Here is a 21,448-nt window from a genome sequence, read left to right on the forward strand (position 1 = left end):
GACGATACAACCTCGTGTTGCAAACAGAGTTGCAAAAGATGATGCTATCAATGATTCACTTTAAGAGTTGAAAGTTAAATTAGAAAGAAAAAAGTTATTTTAGAAAAAACAGACATCTCTACACAAACCTCTTCTCACCTTTTAAAGCTAAATATTTTTTATGTTATAAAATTAAATGCAAACTTAAACAAAAAACATAATTGTTTATTTATTTAAAATAACTTTATCATTCATAATTGGTAAATTTGTTTTTGCACATAATTATATTAATTGGGATTATTTTTAATGACGCTAAATTTTATTCATGGATCCGTCTTTTAATGACACCAACAGAAGTGGCATTTCCGCACCTAGAAAAGGACACTAACTAAAATTAAAATCGTTTGCGAAAAATCATGTACCTTCGATAACAATTTTGAAGTCAATAACGGTAACCTCTTAGAGCAACCACCTTCCATCATTTTATTGTGGGAGAGAGTGGTTAGAAAATTCCCTTTAAAAGCTAATACACTTTGACTTAAGTGTATCTATCTCTTAAAACTTTTGTGGCTGTTTAAAAAATTGCAAAATAAAATTTCGAAATTGCTGTTGACTTGATGTTTTTTTTCTTCCCCCATATGATATGATTCATAACGCATATAAAGGAGAATTTTTCCCAGTTCTTTTCGTTGAACTCAAAATTCAATGAGAGATCATTATAAAAGAGATATTTAAATGAAATTGAGAGAACTAGTTCTGAAATGTATTGGTTCCACAGTGAACTGACTGTAAAGCACGATTCAAAGACAGCGGGTGCTTGACCACTTTGATCAGCCTGTGAAGAGACAGAGGTGCACGGTATTGCTCTTTGTTGAACCATTCTACCATAAAGTGCTCGACTGCTCCCGCAGGTCGTCGGGCTACCAAAGCGGAGGTAACTATCACCTAAGCAGTGGATTGTGATGGCAAGTCCGATCATTTTCAAGGAGGTTCTGAACATAGCCAATAACTCATTATGCATCTCTAGAACGACGTTAATGAACTACTACTTTTACTTTACTAAAATAGCAGTCTGCTATTCATCTTTCTATACTGAAACCAAGCGTCTCATTCAAAGCCTTTTAATGTAATAATAAATCTTCTATATTATCAGTAATTCATAACATTAACCTGAAACAAGGAAATCATATTATATCATATGTTAATAAAAGATCCCTAGCATATTTTTCTTATACTACAGCTCCGCAGTTGAAGAAATTAGTGAGACAAAATTCTAAGTGTAATTGAAAAAAAAAAATGGTCAAGAATTTTCGGCAAAGTTCTAATTTTAACTTAACAATATTAATTTATTCTGCCGGCCAGAATAGTCTGGTTGGCAAGGAACGTTTGTGAGAACGGGAGTTCGAATCCAGCCGGCTGAAGATTCCCCGTGTAGTAAATGGTGATTGGTGCACGTAAAATCTATCAGGTCGCAAAGTCTTCCATGTTCCCATAACAAATCAATGCCTCTGGTGGTATTGATTTGGAGATTGATCGTTCTCTAGTTCAGATCAAAATTACGATATGTGGTTGAATGAGTGGGGCCGTCCTGTAAACGAGTATGTCGTACGGATGTTGCAAAAGTTGAATTTTTGGCCATAGATGGCAGCACTAGAAAACAAGAGCAGTTGCTCCCCCGCTGCCTCAATGGCCGACGACAACAACAACTTATTTTGGCCAATTCTTTTAATTCTACAGATCTTATAGATGACAATCTTTGAGTATTTTCGGAGTGAAAGAAGAATTAAAGTGCATCGTATTTATTTATAACCAGCGTTGAACTGCCGACCTAATTCTGTGTTTATGACTATCAATGTTCAGCTCCGTAGCCTTGTCATTTTGAACCCAACCCAGAAGACAAGGGAGCTCTTGGATTAAGCATTGGGACAAAGTAGCCATGGAAAACCACGAAAACGTCCCACGGTTAGTCTGATGACAAGGGTACTCTTACCTATGATCCATCTACCCCTGATGATATTTTGAGTCAGCACAGTTATGGGTTTGAGTCTGAAGTTGAATTCAGATCAATCAGCCACCGCCGGTATTCGTACACCTCATTGGGAGGCGAATGCTCTATCCCTTGAGGCTTTTTCAAGTGCATTTGGTAATAAGCAGTCAACGTGTGAGTGGAAAAAAATTTTGCAGCAGACTAAAAAGCCATGGGGTTAAGAAATATGTAATAGACGACCCTTACGGAAAATTCGAGGTATTTTTCAAAGGTAAGAAGGAGGTTGTTATTTAAATATGCCGTTAAGTTGAAAAGGGTGTAAATGTGCTCCTCAAAATTTACCTCAAATATACCTTAAATATACTTCCAGTGGGATATATGTATCAACCTGAGGTGTTTCATCTTATATCTGTGGAGAGGTAGATAAGATGTTTCGTTTTAAAGGTTCAGGTTATTTTTGATCCATCTCAAGTGTATTTTTTTGACAGTTGGAAAGGTAAATTTTTACTAATGTGAATATTCTACCTCGCGTTATTATACTTCAACCTCGAGTATATATTTCTATGCTTGTAGAGGCATTTTTTTTTTTTTTTATCAATTTAAGGTGCGTCATTTTGCACATCAAGTTATTATACATCAACCTCAAGTGTATTTTTCGGCCGTTGGGTAGATTGTTTTTTATGAACGTGAGGTGTTCGATGTTCTATTTTAAGTTATTATTTTTCAACCTTAAGGGTGGATTTATATTGTTTTTGAGGTATTTATTTATCTACCTGGGGTATTCCATTTTATTCTTCCGTTTATAATAAATCAACTTCAAGTGTACTTTTTGACACTTTAGAAAGGTTATTTTTTATTAACGTGAGATGTTCCATGTTCTTCATTAGGAGTTCAAGTATAAAGTTTTGTATTTTTAGAGGTATTCATTTATCAACCTAAGATGCAACATTTTACACTTCAGGATTTTATAGTTCAATATAAAGTTGCTTTTTTTAATTCTTGCAAAGGTAATAAATCACAAACATCAGGTGTCATACGGTCCGTTTAGTTTTTTTTTTTAAATTTTGAACGTCAATATTATTAATATTATATAAAGAATAAAGTTTATACCTTTCCTTTTTTTTTCACTAGTAGAGATCGTCATTCTTCAACCTGAAGTTTGTAATATCGATATTTCACCTTCGGAAGTAATTGATTATTTTGTTAAGTTATAAAATGAAGTTTCAAATACATAATTCTTCTGTGATTTTAATAGATTCAATTAACTTATCTTGAAATGACACTTATCCGAATTCCACAGCTAAAAAAATTATTTGTGGGAACTCACATTTTTATAAGGTAGATGTCAAAGGTGCTTGAATTTTTAAAGCTATAAAACTGCGAATTTAAATAATTAGACAGCTGTATATTCAAAACACTTTTATTTAAAACTAAAATTTCAGTTTTATTACAAACCAACAAAATTATTTTTAATATTAATTCTGTCCCTCTGTTGAAACTTGGAAGTATTGGAACCTAAAAGAGAAAAATAATAACAAAAATGAAAATCATATTTACAATAATAGCGGCAGGTTTTAAAATGTTAGAAATTGTTTTTTTCATGATTTAAATTGACTGGAGGAAATTAATTTTTTTTCTTCAGATAAATGGAGTTCCACTTCTGTCATTTCTATTCAATCCTTGTAACTAAAAGCATTTAAAAAGTGTGACAGGTAACACAGCCGCGAAATAAAGTACATCGAAGAGAGTACTACCACTAACAAACTTTATAAAAATTCAAATATATAATTCCAATCTTAATAGGAAATTTTACCACCTTTTATTTTCTCATAATTGAACCTACATCTTTCATTACGGTACTTATAAGTTTAATAATTAGATTTTCTTTCTTTTTTCTTTCAAACCTTAATAAAAACTCAATAAGATTGGACAATAATTTTAAACTTTTTGTCAGAAAAAGTCACTTTTTGTCAGTTTCGCAAAAAATAGTTATTTTAATCAATGCAATCGTGAATCAACAATAATTTAATAACATAAAATTTTAAAGTTAGGTACCAATTTTTATGCATTTCTTACACCCAGTCGAATAAAACTAACCACAAGCTGATAAGGAACATTTGTTTTAAAGTTGTGAGCAATTTTATGAGAGGAAAATGTCTAAAGAAAATGATTTGAAGTAATGATTTTGAAAGAGGTCGAGTAAGAGATTTCCTGTGTAACTTATAATACCGAGCAGAATAAAATTAAATGTTAGTGGCTACAATCATTTGCTTAAATAATAAAGTATATCTCTTAGGGTGAAATAAAATAAAAAATATGTAACTTTCAAACAATAAATTCTTTTATTTGCCATTGATTTTATTCGATTCAGAATTAAAATTACATAAGAAAAAATACTGACTTATTTCTAAAAAATTTAAGATTTCTGAAATTTGCTAATTTCTTAAGTAATGAACTATACACAGCTGCATAAAAATGCTCATAAGCTTGAAACAAATTATCATGTAAATTTGAAATCGGGTTTTATTTAATTATGCTTAGTATTCGAATTGGTCATAACAATCTGCTTAGAAAATAATAAGCATGGGTAAATTGCGAAAAAGTAATATGTAGTGAAAAATAACAGTTTGTGATCAAACATAAAAAAGTGAGCTAGTACAGTTACTAGTTCTGAACTATCAAATATCAGACAAACTATTGTTATCAACAATTACATAAATTCAGTAGTTTAGTATGAGAGATTACGTTTTATTCTTGGTATAAATTCTGAACTATTTCCCAGGGAAAGGTAAGTAGCAACTTCATCCTCTTTGCTGAACATGTGCTATATACAGCCTAGGTCATCTCAGCAATATCACGGTACTACTTGTGGATAAGCTCTGTATTACTAAAAATTTGCATGTTAATCAAATTTAGAATGCAGTGTTATTATACATATTTTCACTCAGAAACATCAATATAAACTTTGCATATACATAAAATTGTCCAAGCAAACGATCACCATATAGCTGTAGTAGAATTTCAAAGCAAAATAGCTATTTTAAAAATTTTCACTTTTTAATGATTTATTTATAAGAGAATTTGTGGACATTTTATTCAATTAATCAGCTTGCATAGTGCTAAGGTAAAACATATACATTTAATCTAAATAGAATAATAGTTATATTTGAATAAATGGCAAACAATAAAATATACTGTGCGTAACCTGTTCGAACGATTCACTGATAACGTTAACCTATGCAACGACGAGAAACATTCCAATTGTTCTCCCTTATTGCTAAGCCTACAACAATAACTTCTAAGAATATCCTCCGACATTAATTATTTAAACCATCTGGACGCGTCTTTAAAACAAAAATAATAAAATTTAAGTTTGAAAATTGAATTATGTTTGATTAAGAGTGATAAAACTAAATCAATAAACGTCCTTACCGAATTTCTCAAAGACTTTCGATTATCAACACACATGCCATTTCGCTGGCCCACACGGAGCTCTGGGAAGTGAACTAGTTAATATGAGATGTATGTTGAACAACCTCAAAATAAGCTTAGGTATAAATATAATGACTTCATACATCTCAATAAATACTTCACTCTTTTTAGTTGAAATAAGGTAAATTCTTTTATACCTCATAAATACATCTTTTGTTACAAGTGTCAGAAAGACAACATGGTATACCTTAGAAATCACCTCATCAGTCTGGTTGATATGAATTGAATTTAAAACAACCTCAAAATAAGCTTATATATGAATAAAATGACTTTATATACCTCAATAAATACCTCACTCTTTTTAATTTAAATGACGTACATTTTTTATACCTCATAAATACCTTTTTTTGTTATAATCTGTAAGAAAAACAGCCTGTATACCTTGAAAATTACCTCAATCAGCCTGGTAACTGGTTGATTTGAAGTGAATTTTAAACAACCTCAAACTGAGCTGAATTGTATGTAAAACAACCTCGTACACCTCAATTGCAACCTTTATGAGGGATAATTTTTAAGATTGTTTTCTCAGCAAACTCAAATATACCTCATTTATATCTCAAAACAACCTCAAATATGTCTTAAATTTACGTAAGAGGGCAGATTTAATGCAAACTAAAACTTCCATGACGTTGTCATTTGAAATGGGGATTAACAGATTTTGCCAACTGAAAGCTTCAGAACACGAAATAAAAGTTAGGTATATTCTTTATTTTTCCTTGTCAAGCGTATAAGCATGGTCATTTACTAATATTTACTAATATTTTTAATTACTATATATTTTTGAAAGCTGGCAAGTTGCCTTTCTAATGTACTTGCAAGCAATTAATCAATCACTCCTATTAATCATAAAAGATGCAAAGAATAATAAAAAAAGTATTAGCTTGTGTTAAAACTAATTTAGTTTAAAATTCGTACTTAAAAAGTATACGTACGCCATACGCTATCGTTCAAGTCATCCATGCTAATTCAAAAAAGAAATCCTTTCGGAACTAATAAAATCAAAAATAATAAATTATATAAAACAAAAACTGCAATATTGACGAGAAAAATTATGTTTTGTGATAAAAGGTTCGTGAAAGATGATCAGAATCAGATTTTTGGGCATTTCTCAATAAGTTCGGATTATTATTTCCGAGGATAATGAATAAAGTATACTTCAAAGTTTTTAAACAATTCATTCACGTATCCATTTTCTGGTATAACACTTTTTAATTTTGATTTTCTTAGCTTTGCAATTGAAGCCTTAATTAATTTTAAATCTATTTTTATTCATTTTTTTTATTTTTCATATAAAACAGCTTTCTCATAAGTAACTAAAAAAATCTGATAGTACTTGTTGTTACGAATATTTTTGGATGGATATGACATTTTTGGAATTCTCAAAGTGATAAAAAAAAACTTTAATGATTCATAAAACTACGTATATAATGTACTATAATTTAAGTAAGATAATTTTTGGTCGCATTTCGACTATTTCTGCTTTTGGTCAAAAGACTTTCCGAATTCGCGAATCTCTCAAATTTTTTAGTTTGCATGCAAAATATGTACTTAGAAAATTCGGATTATGTGTTAGAAACCAGTTGCCATCTAGTTAACCGACAGAGATCTTAGGAGTTTTCCTTTCCGTGCAACGCAGATGTGAGTTAATTACTTCATAAATTCTAACAAAAGGCAAGTTTCCTTGATATAAGAGTTTCCTTGTCTTCTGGGTTGGGTTTAATATTACAAAACAAAACAGTTGAATATTGATAGCTGCAAATACGATATGATTAAGCTGCTCCTTGCTAGTGCTAAAAAGATAAATTCAAAATGTCTGGCTCAGTCTGTAACATATATAATACAATGGAAGAATAATTTAATAAATAAATACTTTTGACCTTTTATAATCGTATTTTTCTATAATGCCATCTTGTTTTGTCAAAAAAGAAAATCTTTAAATAGAAAATAATGGATAAAATTTAAAAAATTAATTAACCTGACATAACTAAAAATTTCAACCTTAGATAAATTTAGCTACAATAACTATGTGATTTCCAGTTTATGATGGTTCCAGATGGAGAGAAAGTAAGGGAAGGAACTGCACTTAACGAATGTAAAAAATAAATTAGTAAATTTAGAACTGAAATCACATAAAAAATAAAAAAATTCATTATACAATCTTCGAAGCTAATTAAATGGTTTTTCTAATCTGGATTTATTAAGAAAGTAACTGTTTAAAACTATTTAAAAGGGAGAATCGTGTATATATATAACTTTTTTTTTTTTTTTTCGCAGACGATCAATGTTACGTTTTTGACCATAAATTATCATTGCTATCATTAATTATTTATTTAACGATACGCGATATCATTATCGTTAATTTTTTAAATAGCGTATGTTACTTTTTTTTTCTTGTTTCCGCTAACAATAAAACATAATTATTTAATAATCATCTTCCGCTAGAAATAAAACAAAATTATTTATCGTCTTCCGTTAGAAATGAAACAAAATTACTTATCGTCTCCCTCTAAAAAGAAAACATAATTATTTAATAATCGTTTTCAGCTTAAAATGAAACATAATTATTTCAGAGGGGGTTCATTAAATCAGAGGGGGTTAGAAAACCCCTTTACTTTATTTTCTCCTCAATGAATTGGTCATATTTTTTGAAGTTCTCGTTTACCTCAACTGATGGCGCTGCGATCGTCGCACAAGTTGTGTTTACCTGCCAACTTGTCGAAATCGAAAAAGAAAAAACGCGGCAAGCGGCGCGGTACATTGACACTCTCGGGTCTTGACCGTGGTCAGTTTGACAGGTGAACAAATAAACATAAACCCCTTGCCGTTAGATCGGAGGGTGAAAAATAAGTTTTCCAACCCCCGTTATGTAATAAAAGCGAGTTACAATTTAATATAAATCTGTTCTATCTTCTGATTGGAGCGTCTAGCCTCGGGCTATGTTGGGGCGAAACCTGCAAATATCGTTGAATTCCTTACTTTACGCTGTCTAAACACAATCTACCTGATGCATCGGTCTTGTTTCAGGTGAGTAATTCAGAACGTTTTATTTTGAATTTAAATTGTTAAATTTAAACTTTTCGTTAATTGTGTTGAATTAGTTACTATAGTTGAATGATTACAGATGTTATTCTTATAAGGAGGGTATAAAAACAGATTTCATTCATTATTTAAATTGAGAGTTTTTGTTTTTAAATTGTGCGGCAAACTGTTTGGGCGGTGCCACTGTGCGTGAAAAAATGTGTTTTTTGTTGAAAGTAGGGTTACATTTTATGAAATTTAGAGTGATTTGCGTTAATCAGCTTCATGGAGTAAATAAAAATTTCTAAAAATAAAGGTTTGATTTTTTTTCTTTTCTTTTTTTAAAGTTTAATTTCTAGTCCTCATTTTATGACCTTATTATTTACTTCCACTTTGTTGTTATAGCTGAAAATTAAAACTGTATTTGATCGAAAATAAGTGACTTTGGTTTAATAATCGTTTTGAACGATTTGAGTTTAAATATTTTTAAAATTTTTCTTTCGATCAAACCATGTGGAGTAAACCGCCCCGAGAAGTTTTCATCATACAATTCGCGGAAGGGCACCACAGTGTTTTGCGTTTCTTTGTTATTATTATGATAATTTTGTTTATAATCTACATTCAGTTTTAAATGCAAATGAAATTATTAAATTCTTCAAACTTTTTGTCATCCGATATTTTGCAAAATATGAATAAAATAAGGATCATTTAAAATTGATACAACAATTTAATTTTTAATTTATATAATAATAGTACAGTCAAACCTCGTTAATTCGACACTCTCTGGACCTCTGAAAAACTGAAGAATTAAGCGGAGTGACGAATAAACCGGAGTTGCATCGTTTTTCAAAAAATTGGGAAAATACCCATAAATTAACATAATTGACTGACATATTATCTAAAAATACAACTTTAGGTAAGGTATATTTCATATTACCTTACCTAAAAATACATACCGAAGCGCTTTGGTAACAATTTTGTTAAATTTAACTATAAAATATGATTTTATAATGTGTGATAAAATTTGGTAAATGGGGTGAAATATGATAATTTTATCATATTTCAAACCATTTACTGTCTTAAATTTTCTTTTCAGTTTTGTATTTTTTAATAAATGTGTGGTGATAAAAACTACAGTTTTTAAAACCAGAATTTCTGGTTAACCTCCTCATTATTAATATCATCTCATAATCAATATCATTATTATTATCATCTGGTTAACCGCTTCATTATTAACATATACCGCCTGATTGTTAATATCATATCTATATTATTTTCACCTCATTATTAATATCATCATTATTATTATTATCTTGTTAACCGCCTTATATATATGAATGTAAAAATTACCAAATGAATAATTTTAACACCGTATATTTTGCTTTTTATTACCAAAATTATAGCTTTTTTCACCAGAAATGTTATCACCGTGCAGAACAGTAATTTTACCAGAATTTTTTTTTCATTGTGTATATGGTAACTATGGTAAAAGTGAATGCAATAAATAATTTTTAATTGCATATTTATATTTAAGTTTGTTATGTTGAAAAATTAAGATAAATAAAAAAAAAGAGCCAACTTTATCGGTTTTTAAAAAGTTGTGAATTTTTCTAACAGATTCATCTTATGAGTCCAATTTAAGTGGGTATATATAATACGTTTCGTGTATCTTGTTTTACAGTAAAATAGTTCAATAAAATTTTTTTCAATAAAGCTTCTTACAGGGACATAATGCAATAGAGAATTTTTTTACAAATTCAATGGAAAATGTCAATCGATTCCACAATAGGAAATTAATAATAATAGAATAAATCTTTGAAAACACTTGGGCATTGTATATCCAATACAATTTCCGGAAAATATATATTCCTACTATAAAATTTACCAGTTAATAGTTTTTTCAATGAAAGAAATATTTTGCTTATTAGAAATAAGGAAAATGTTCTTAACTTAATGCACTAAAAACGTAACTAAATATTTTATGAAAATACTTCTTGACAGTGTTTTTATATTATAAGTATTTTATTGTTGTTCAAGGTGTTGGTAAATGCTTCATAATTCGGCGCAGTATTTTAATTTTTTTAAACCAGTTTTGATAATAAAAAAAATTTGTTTTAAATAAATCTTTTGATGATAAAATAAAATCTTTTTGCAACCTACAATTAAAATTTAGTTGATTTTATTTTCGCTACCAGAATCTTTTCTAAACCTTAAGTTGTTTTAAAAATTGAAAATCTAATTTCGCACATTATTTAAATAATAGACTACCTAGTGCTTGATAATTATAAAGACTTTAGTACCCTGTGTTTAATAAGTTTAAAAAATTTTCATGAAATTTTCTTTTTTAAATTTTTGGAACCTGAGGATTTTTAAAAACTGTACTTTATGTTTTTAGTTTTTATTTTAAAAAATGACTTATTTATGTATGATAAAATATTTAGGAAACAAAATCGAACTTTCTCAGGAAATTAATGTTGGTAACCGTTGAAGACATTAAAAGGTTACACTTTGTAAAAAATTCCGGATCAATTGACTGTAAAAAGCACCGGCACTCAAGGTGCCGGTACTTCTTACTTGGAAGATGTTACAGATAATATGATATACCATAATTTTTACAGTAATAATTATCGTAAAATCATTGAATTATTCTAATTAAATGAATATTACTTTACAAACTACGGTATGGTATTTTATGTTAAAAGTGAATTTTACGGATGATGCTCCTTAAGTGCAGGTACTTTACCGTAATTTGATCTGGGATTTTTTACAGTGTATATCAAGATTTTTTATTGTTTTTAAATTCCATGGAAAACTGCTCTTTATCGTAATAAAATGTTTTTTTTTAAAAAAGGAAAAATCTATTCAAATCTATTGTCTTGTCAATTTCCATGGTACACGATAAATAATATTTGATCTCTTTCTACCTTTTCATTCTGAATTCTTTTAAGTTCACATCTGTTCTCAAATCTGAACATCTACACTTGCCGAGCATTTTTATGACGAATTATTAATCGAACTACTCTGTTGTTAATTGAACATAGTTAACTAATTGTTGAATTTTATAATCAAAACACAGAGAATCTTTTCGAAAGTTATTCAATTTGTTATATTTTTAATTTGCTAACTTTATTATATGCATATTTTAAAATGTGAAAAATGAATGTTTGCTACACTGTAAAAAATTCCGAATTAAACTACTTTAAAAAGTTACGGTACTTAAGGTACGGATACTTTTTACAGCAAAATCCATTTTTACTGTGTAACAAAGCAAAAAAAAAATAATAAACCGTAACTTTTGCAGTGATAAGTAGCGTATAATCACTGAATATCTCTAATTAAATAAATGTTACCATAATAACCTGCGTTATGTAATATTTTATGAAGAAAAAAAAGGATTTTAGGTAAAAATGAATTTTAGAAATGATGCGCTCATAGTGCCGGTACCTTATACTGTAATTTGATCTTGAGTTTATTTCGGTGTGGAAGCTTTTTGACGGCGATGACTTATTATATTTTAAAAACAAAATTTCTTTTAAAGAAATTCGCCAATGGAAGAACGTGAAATTTAAGATAATAGTTAAGTAAAACAACTAAAAATTTAAAGTAATAATTGAATAAACCAGTATTCGAAAATGTTAATTTCAAATTGGTACAATTTTCCACTAGTAATGGCTTTGTAGCCTCTTAATTGCCAAAGCAAAAAATTTAAAAAAGTACATTAAAAACATTTAGATTAAATTTTTTACAACAGAGAAAAAATTTAAATTTTCTTTGAGTGAAATATCTTAAAATGACAGTATTTTTTTATTTAAATAATCATTTATTTATTTATTTATATTTGTACAAAAACGGAAGGTTTATCTGATTAACAGTTTATCTGGGTTAAATAGTTTATCAGAAGGTTAAACAGTTTATCCGGAATACTGCAGTAAGGAAAATAGTTTAAAAGGATAAATTTTTATATATTAAGTAATTAACGGTTAATATCAGCCTCAGGTTTTAAAATAAGGTTTAACTTTAGTTTAATCAATAATTTAGCTTAACGTTGAACCGAAATATCGATACCCTGAATCATAATCAGTTGCTAATTTACTGATGCCAATTCAAATTACACAGTGTTTTTATTTAAGTTTAATTAAAGCATAGTAATAACAAGTTACAGTATAAACAGGTACCATATTAAGGTTGCCAGAAATTTTAAGAATATTATGGTTCAAATCGTTCGGAAATTTTTAACTCTGCTGGTAAAAAATGTTTAAAAATTTTACAGAAACGATAAATTACAGTCATTCGTGGAGAAAGTTTTTTATTGCATTCTTCGAAAAGAAATTATGTTTTAACTAAGTATTCGAATTTTCCTAAAAAGATCATGGAAAAATAAATTTTAATTTATAATATTAATTAATAAAACTTTCATTTAATAATATTAAAGTGACATTGAAAAATATATTTCATTATCACTTATCTCCTATATAACTTGATTTTAAGATTTAGTTTAAAGCAACGGTAATTCAATTTCACTGTTGCCATTTAGAAAAAAAAAACAACGTAATTTGAAAGAAAACCATGTTGGCAATCGACGTGCAAATCGAATCAATGAAAAATGTGAATTTAGGAGAAGCGTTACGAATGAAGGAGAGGGATATTTTTGCCAATCGCAAGACACTTTTTCTTATCAACTCTATTGCGAGTTGATCTCTCATGAAAAAGATACTGTTTATTTGCACTCTATTATTTTAAGATTCATATAAAGAGTAAATGTGTATCATAGTTTTAAGTTATAGTATTTATACATGTATAAATTAAGTTATGTCATACATTTAATAATTAGGAGAATTCCTCTAAGATTAAATGGTTAAAATTGCTAAGTGTAATTCTATTATTATTTTATCATTCATGTGAAGAATATTTTAAATGTATTTTAATTTCAATATATTTTATTTATAATGAATTACATTTTAACAGATATTCGATAAATCTTACAATTTCTTTAAATTTAAAAGTTATTAATTGTCCTTATATGTCCTATTTAAAATATATATTGATGCCATTATTTTACGACTAATATGTCAGGTGAAAGTACATTTTAGTATTTATTTATATATTATACTTATAATGAATTAAATCAGGTCTAACATTTGATAAGGTGGAGAAATTCTCTAAAATTGGAAGCGATTATACAAATTTAATATTATTTAGTTTGATGCAATTCTCTTAAAGTCGACATAAGGAATAAAGATGTATTTTTGTTTTAATTCATTGTATCCACGTATTGTGATAGTTGTTTGATAAGTTAAAAAATTCTCTAAAGCTAAAGCGTTATAACATAATAACTAAATTCCAGGGGAAAGAAAAATGATTGATGTTTAACAGTTCGTAATTCTTCCACGTTGAAAGATTGCAGCAATTGCTGATTGTTTCAAGTAGAACTTGCTGAGACAGTGACTGAATGAAATTCTGTTTAAGGGATTGGGTTGTTCGGAAAGTAATTTCGTTTTTTTCCCAAAAAAGGACTTACGCTAGTTAAAGCTGATTAAGACACAACAATTGCGTTAATTTTTGCAAGCCGTCGAAGAACAACTCGTGAGATTGCTGAGAGATTAAATTTATCGAATTCAACAGTTCATGATCATTTCAAAATCCTAAGGTCGAACATTATGCCTCAAAGCTCGACATTATGGGTTCCTTATTTTATAACCGTCGTTGAACAGCCAACCTAATTTTGGGTTTACCACTACTTATGTTCAACTCCGTAGCCTTGCGATTTTGAACCCAATCCAGAAGATAGGGGAATTCCAGCATCAAATATTGGGAGACATTTTGCCTTCGTGGAGGACGTTTGGCTGACACTAACCCGCAAATGCGCGTTATATGGAGAGGAAAACCACCCACGGTTAGCCTCATGACGAGGGGACTGCATCCCATGATCCATCTACCACTGAGGATATTTTACGTCAGCACTGTGGTCAGTGCAAACCAGGTGCGGAATTTGCATCGAGCAGCCATCGCTGAGATTCGAACCCTGTTCACCCATTGGAAGGTAAACGCTCTGTCTCCTGAGCTACCGCGGCTCATCGGTTCTTTCCGTTCGAATGGAAAGAAATTTGTGCCGTCGTGTAGACGTTTGTGATTTGCCTCTCAAACGCCAAGAAAATTATCAATTTTTGAAGTTTATCATCACTAGGGACGAGAGATCAGTTCTCTACAATATTTGTTTGTGTCTCTACACATTTTTTTAACATGGTAAAACCTTTACTTTAAATAAACAAGTCTAAACGCACATGGAAAAAAATTTTTTTTCAGCAAGAATAAACATTTTATGTTCCTTAAATCCTGCTACTGCCAGAGAGATGGCAAAGATGGATTTATTTGTTGTAAGTTTCATAAATATATATGAATGCTTTATCTACTAGCTTATGCTGCATGGGGGTTATGCAATTGAGTATCTATAATTTCATAATGGCAATTCAAGATATCTTTATTAGTAGCATTCGATTCACGTTTGGTACATTATTATTTAAGGAGTGGCTATCTTTAAATCAGTGTCGAAGAGCTGTTGGAAAATGAAATGATTTTACAATGTAAAATAAATTACTCCAGTTTGGAAATTTTAAGATATTTCTTGATGCATGATCATGTCACACGCTTTCATTCAGGATTTAATTAAAATATATCATCTTTTTTTCCTGCGATTAAAAATAAATAATGTATAATAATGTCCTTTTTTCTGTGATGACAAATAAATAAGTGTAATAATATCCCTTTGTTCTGAGATGACAAAAAAATAAAGTATAAGTATGCCCTTTTTTCTTTGATGCCAAGTAAATAATGTATAATGCCCTTTTATTGTGTGATGAGAAATAAATAGTATAGAGCCGCGATGGCTCAGGGGATAGAGCGTTCGCTTTCTAATGAGGTAAACCGGGTTCGAATCCCAGCCGATACGAATTCCGCATCCGGCTTGCACCGACAACAGTACTGACGTGAAATATCCTCAGTGGTAGACGGATCATGGTTTAGAGTCCCCTTGCCGTCAGGCTAACCGTGGGAGGTTCTCGTGGTCTTCCTCTCCATGTTACGCAAATGCCGGTTAGCTCCATCAAAAAGTCCTCCACAGAGGCAAATTTCTCTCAATGCTCGATCCAGGAGTTCCCTTGTCTTCTGGATTGGGTGCAAAGGTACAAGGCTGCGGAGTTGAACATTAGTAGTCGTAAACCCATAAAATTTTGTCGACGGTAATTAACGACGGTTATAAAATTATAAATTAAATAGTATAGCAGCATAGTATAGCATAAATATACTAGTTTTTTATTATATTATTCACAGTTAAGATAGTTTCTTATAGAAAATAGTTATAAATAGTTTCTTATAGAAAAATATAATTATTCATTACTCTTTTTTAGTATATGTATCATAACTTCTTAATCAATTTACTACTTCTTTTTCAATTAAATTTGAAATATGGAGAACATTTTATGTAACAAACATTATATAAAGTTTTTTTTAAAAATTTTTATTTCATGCCTGATAATATTAGGAATCTATTAGGGTGCGGAAATTATATCGCCCGGCAGGATCGAGTCATGTAAGAATTTCCCTTGGACATTTATTTTTAACCATTCAACGCTCGACTTGGCATGTGAATATTTAATCATAAATACCATAAAATACCAAGTAAGCGTTTTCTGAAGTATTGACGAAAATTGCAGACACATTAGTGTTTAAATATACATTCACCTTCTTACACGTTTGAATTGAGTTTAAGTATTATTGATTAAAATCAAAAACATGTTTTTACAAGTTTTTTTTTTAATATTGTGTTTTAAGCACGTTTGGTTTAAATTATTGTTTCAAATTTTAGTACATATATTGTTATAAATTCATTCGTGAAAGCCTAAAAAAAAGTTAAATGATCACAGCTTGTATGTCGAATTCATGCGCTCAAAGCTTTGTATACAGTAGACAATCTGTTCGCGATCTTCTATTTAAACACACAACTTTTTGTTTGATGGAATGTGTAAATATAATTATTTTATTGTTTTATCACATTAACATTTGCCTAAAATAAATTGTAGCTCAAACCTCGAATCTTGTTTTTTATTATTTTTTTTAAAGTTTTACAGAGTGCATTAAAATTTTTCGTTAGAACTTTAGTTAAATATCATGGGTTTAATATGTTAGAATTGCATTTACAAACATCAAAATTATTAATTATTTTTTATTTTAATAATTTTTACCTTAATAACAGAAATATAACATAAATATTTTAAAAATTAAAATGCATTATATCTGACGTTAGTAACTGTAACTTAACGCAGTTATTAAAATCACAATTTTTTTTTTAAATCGAAGATGTAATGATTGACAGAATATAAATTTTTTTTTATTTCCTTCGAAACTTTAACCGTGAGTTGTTATTAAAACAATCATAAAAATTGAAAGATAAATGTGTTTTAATAAAATTAAGTTTTTTATTACAATTACAATGAGACAATTACTAGTTAATTGATTAATTAAAATTTTAATCAAATTTTATTAAACTAATTCTTATTGAAGATTATAGGGTTAAAATGATAAAATTGATTGTTAACTCATCTAATTTATAACATGCATTTTAAGAAAGTAACTGCAAAATCGGGGGCTGACTTTCATTTATGATAGTATTACATTTTATTTATTATTTTTTAATTAATTTTTTCTTTAGTGTATCAAGCTAATATTTTTTTTTTCGCACATTGAAGCACGTATTTTTTACGAGCAAGACCAGTTACGGCTTAGCATACATTTATAAAACATTAATTGAATATTATGAATAATGTGATTGAGTTCCTATATTACGGACAAACCCATAAAATATTTATTTCAAAATATATAAAAATTCACAGGGAAAAAAATTCAAGGCATTATACAAAGTCATATAGTTAAAACTAGAACAGTATAGTAAAACTTTAAATTTTTTATTTATTTTCGAGCATATTTTTTAACATTATTTTCTTCGAATTTGAAATAATACTGTCAAAAAATTTAACGGTTTTTTCCAGGTAATTTTACATTCGAATTTTTTTCTTCGAATAAAGGAATTATTATACAAATAAAATGTTTAAATCTTTGTATTCTATTTTTAAAATGTTTGAATTGTTGTATTCTAAAGAGTTAAAATGCATAAATCGTAGTTCTTTTAGTCTAGATAGTGCAGGATAATATAGAAATTTCAATACCACAATAAATCGTCATGAAATATAAATATTCAATGATAGATTGTAATATTTCGAATTTTATTTATTTACAGTATTTGTTGCCTAGTGCTAACTGGACATTAAATATTGTAATAAATAAAATTTGAAATATAACAATATATCACGAATTACGAATATTACAATTATTACAATATATTGCGAAATATTACAATAGATTACGAATTTATTGTCTAGTGTTAACTTTGCAATAAATTCGATCGCCAACTAAGCATAATCTTCTTTTCTTCTTTCAAAATTTTCCTAAATAATTTTAATCATAAAATTATTTTTTTTTCAAAATTTTCCTAAATAATTTTAATTATAAGATAATTTTTTTTTCAAAATTTTCCTAAATAATTTTAATTATAAAATTAAATTTTTTTCTCAAAATTTTCCTAAATAATTTTAATCATAAAATTAATATTTTTTTCAAAATTGTCCTAAATAATTTTAATCATAAAATTAATAAGAACTATCAGTGAAGCTAACAACCACATGATAATATCGTATCCTATAGTTAGCGCGATATTATCGTTATCCATATTAATCACTATGTTATCGTGTATTATATATATCGTTGATAGAAATGATCGTCATTTTGTGAACTCGATTTCCATCAGAATACATGAATAAATCTTGGACATAAATTTAAATTTTTTATTCTCATAATATATGGGGAGATTATATATTAAATTATCGTAATCACGATATTAAAAGTTATCGATCAATTGTTACGTTTCCCAGCTTTATTTTCGATTTTTTTTCTTTTTTAAATCAATGTATGCTCCAAAATTGAAAAAATAAATTACTGTTGTTGAAATGATGAAACTCTTCTGAAATAGAACAACAAAAGTTCATAATTTTGCGAACTCTCTGAAAACAGTCTCTCTTTTTTTATTAACTATTGGATATAAATCTCATTTCCTGTGTTGATTTAACCTTGACATGCTCTCGGCTTTAGTCAACCGAGTAGGTAGGTTCAGAGTCGTTGAAAATTTATTTTTTCAAAATTTCTATTCGGTAACTATTTTTTTTAATAAAAAAAAGTAAAAGAAGAAGAGGAAAGTAAGAAAGACAAAGGAACATTAAATGCCATTTAAAATGCGATTGCTTTATAAAACAAGACATATATTTGTTTTATAACTAATTTTATGATCGGCAATGCACTCTCTTAATTTCAACTTAAATTAATTTGAATTACTTTTCCAATTACTGCTCATTACTTTCGATGTCGAAATAGGAAAGTAGACAATTTTTTTTTCTTAATTGAGATATTGTTATCTCTGATACTTTTCTCTTTTTTTTTTATCCTGCTAGGTTATCTGCTGAAAATAAATAGGAATATACAATTTCTCATTCTAATTGATCTAGGATTATTTATTCTTTTCTGAAGTCTTATTTGCAAAACTTTCACAAAATATTTCTGTGATAATATTAAGACCTCTTCAATTTCTTAAATAATATGGAGATGTTTTTAATACTTTTTAAAGATTTGCTTATGTAGAAAAAAATTCTGGTAAAGTTACTGTAATATTACCATACACTAAAAAAAACATGATTCTGGTTAATAAAACAAACTATACGGTATTTAAACATTCTGTTGGTAATTTTTCCATTCATGTGATAACGGTTTACTAGAAATTTAGGTTTAAAATCATGGTCCTTATTAATGCATATTTAGTAAAAAATATAAAACTGAAAAGTAAATTTAACACTGAATAACTGAATAAATGTTTATGTTATGGTTCTATAAGGCATCATGAAAAATTATCAAATTTTATCACAAATTATAAGACAATGTTTTGTTGTGAATTTTACCAAAATCATTACCAAAGCTCTTCTGTAAAATTTCCCTTGCTTTTTGGTGTTCCCATAGAACCAGAAACATTATTAAATTTACCAGATTCCATTAGATTTAACTATAGTTTTTTTCTCAATGCGATATCAGAATTTAATAAAACAAAGTAACGCCGGAAAATATAAATATTTAACGATATACACAACATATTTTTAGGTTAAATGTGTTTTTTTATATATATTAAAGAATATTTCCGTTACCTAACAAAAAAAAATTATCTTGAACAATATAGATAATTGTCGTACTTGGACCCGATCATTATTAATAATTATCGCGATATTATCAACAATATTCTGGTTACCCAACTGAAAAAAAGTTATCTTGAACAAATTTGATAATTATCGTATTCGATAACAATTGTTATTAATAATTAATGCGATATATTGATAGTTATTTCAATATTTATCGCAATATTATTGGATACAATACTTATCATAAGGTATTACTTCACCATCTGTGAACCACCATAAATGCGAGCTGTAAAGAGATAGCTCGTTCATAATAAGTGTAATCATCTTGTGGTTTAAAACTATAAAAAAACAGGTTCTCTATAAAAAAAAAATAATAAAATAACTAAGTAAATTTTAATAAAATCTCTTGTTGTTTAAACGTCAAAAACTAGTTTTCATTTTTATTCTCAGATAATGATATGTCTATCAAGGACATTTAAGACTGAAAATAAGTACACAAATAATTTCTTTCACTGTCAATTAAATATGCATTTACAATTAGTAAGTTATGATTTATTAATTAAACAAATTTTATGTGCATAATTTAAACGAATTTAAAATATATAATTCGAATTTAATATACAATATTTTTTTATTAAACGATTTATTGTTTTTAAGGTAGTAATTTAAAACAAGAACGAAATTTACTTTTTTAAACAAATTTTATAGTTACTGTAACTTGTGTTTATTTATTTTGAATAAAATTGTTTTAAGATTGAGAGTAATTTTTTTTACATTATGAATGATGTAGTTTTTTTTTCGTGTAATTTTTCAAAACAGTTAACAGAGCTCTGCAGTATATGACTCTGTTTTAATATAGTAATACATTTATAATTAATATTAAAAAATTCTCTTTTATGAATTCAAATATAAATTAACTAAGAAAGTGATCTTGAAATGTTAATTAGTTGCCTAGAAAATTGGAGTTACTTTAAATATTTTGTCACATTTTGATTCTTTAACAATTTTACCCTTCTTCATCATTAGATATCAAATTATATCACTCTAATACCTCTTTACTTCCTCAAATATTGGAATGAACATGCCCTCCAATTATAGCATTTTTTGTTATAAAAGTGTGTGCCGTGTATGAAGACAAATAATGCCGCAAACTTCCTAAAATCTCTCACAAAATTTCCGATTCTGTAAAAAAAAAATATTCTCATTGTAAATACAAAAGCTATGAAAGTTCATATTTATATGAATTATATTTTAAGGATTTTATAAATAACATAAAATTTATACGAGCTTTTTAAGAACAAATTTCTTAAAAAGTTCTTTGTAAAATACAATAGTTTACATTGTTCTAAAATAACAGGCAACAGTCTGCCTCTCCAATTAACCGTAAAGTTTACAATTAGGAATATTTTTTTTTACCTTTACGGTTTTGAAACCTTTTACAACTGGTGCGGTTAACAAACCGTAAATACAAAACTATTCGTTATTCTAACTACTTACAACTAGCACGATTTCTAAATCGTGAAAATGAAATTTAACTGGTCATTGGAGTTAGGTTGCGGTTGAGTTGTGTTTTGTCAAATGAACCGTGTGATATGACTTAATTAGTTTATCTAGTGGTGCCACCTACTGTAATAAATAGGAAATACCAGACTTTTATGAGATGATCAGCTCTACGGTGCTACGGGAA

At 28.1% G+C, this 21,448-nt stretch overlaps 1 protein-coding gene across 3 annotated transcripts in view; it reads left to right on the forward strand.

The window, feature by feature from the left end:
* Nucleotides 1-2,111: 2,111 nt before the first annotated feature.
* The window catches only part of LOC107449648 (macroglobulin complement-related), a 122,029-nt gene continuing 102,692 nt past the window's right edge, over nt 2,112-21,448 (forward strand). For 2 of the 3 annotated variants that reach the window (XM_071182068.1, XM_071182067.1), the window contains exon 1: nt 8,148-8,482. The gene's annotated coding sequence lies outside the window, so the exon portion shown is untranslated. Of the gene's footprint in view, nt 2,238-8,147; nt 8,483-21,448 lie in introns of those variants that run through there. The other variant, XM_071182069.1, reaches the window with a different exon arrangement.

This window comes from Parasteatoda tepidariorum, chromosome 6 (assembly GCF_043381705.1).
Source record: "Parasteatoda tepidariorum isolate YZ-2023 chromosome 6, CAS_Ptep_4.0, whole genome shotgun sequence".
Classification (NCBI taxonomy): domain Eukaryota; kingdom Metazoa; phylum Arthropoda; class Arachnida; order Araneae; family Theridiidae; genus Parasteatoda; species Parasteatoda tepidariorum.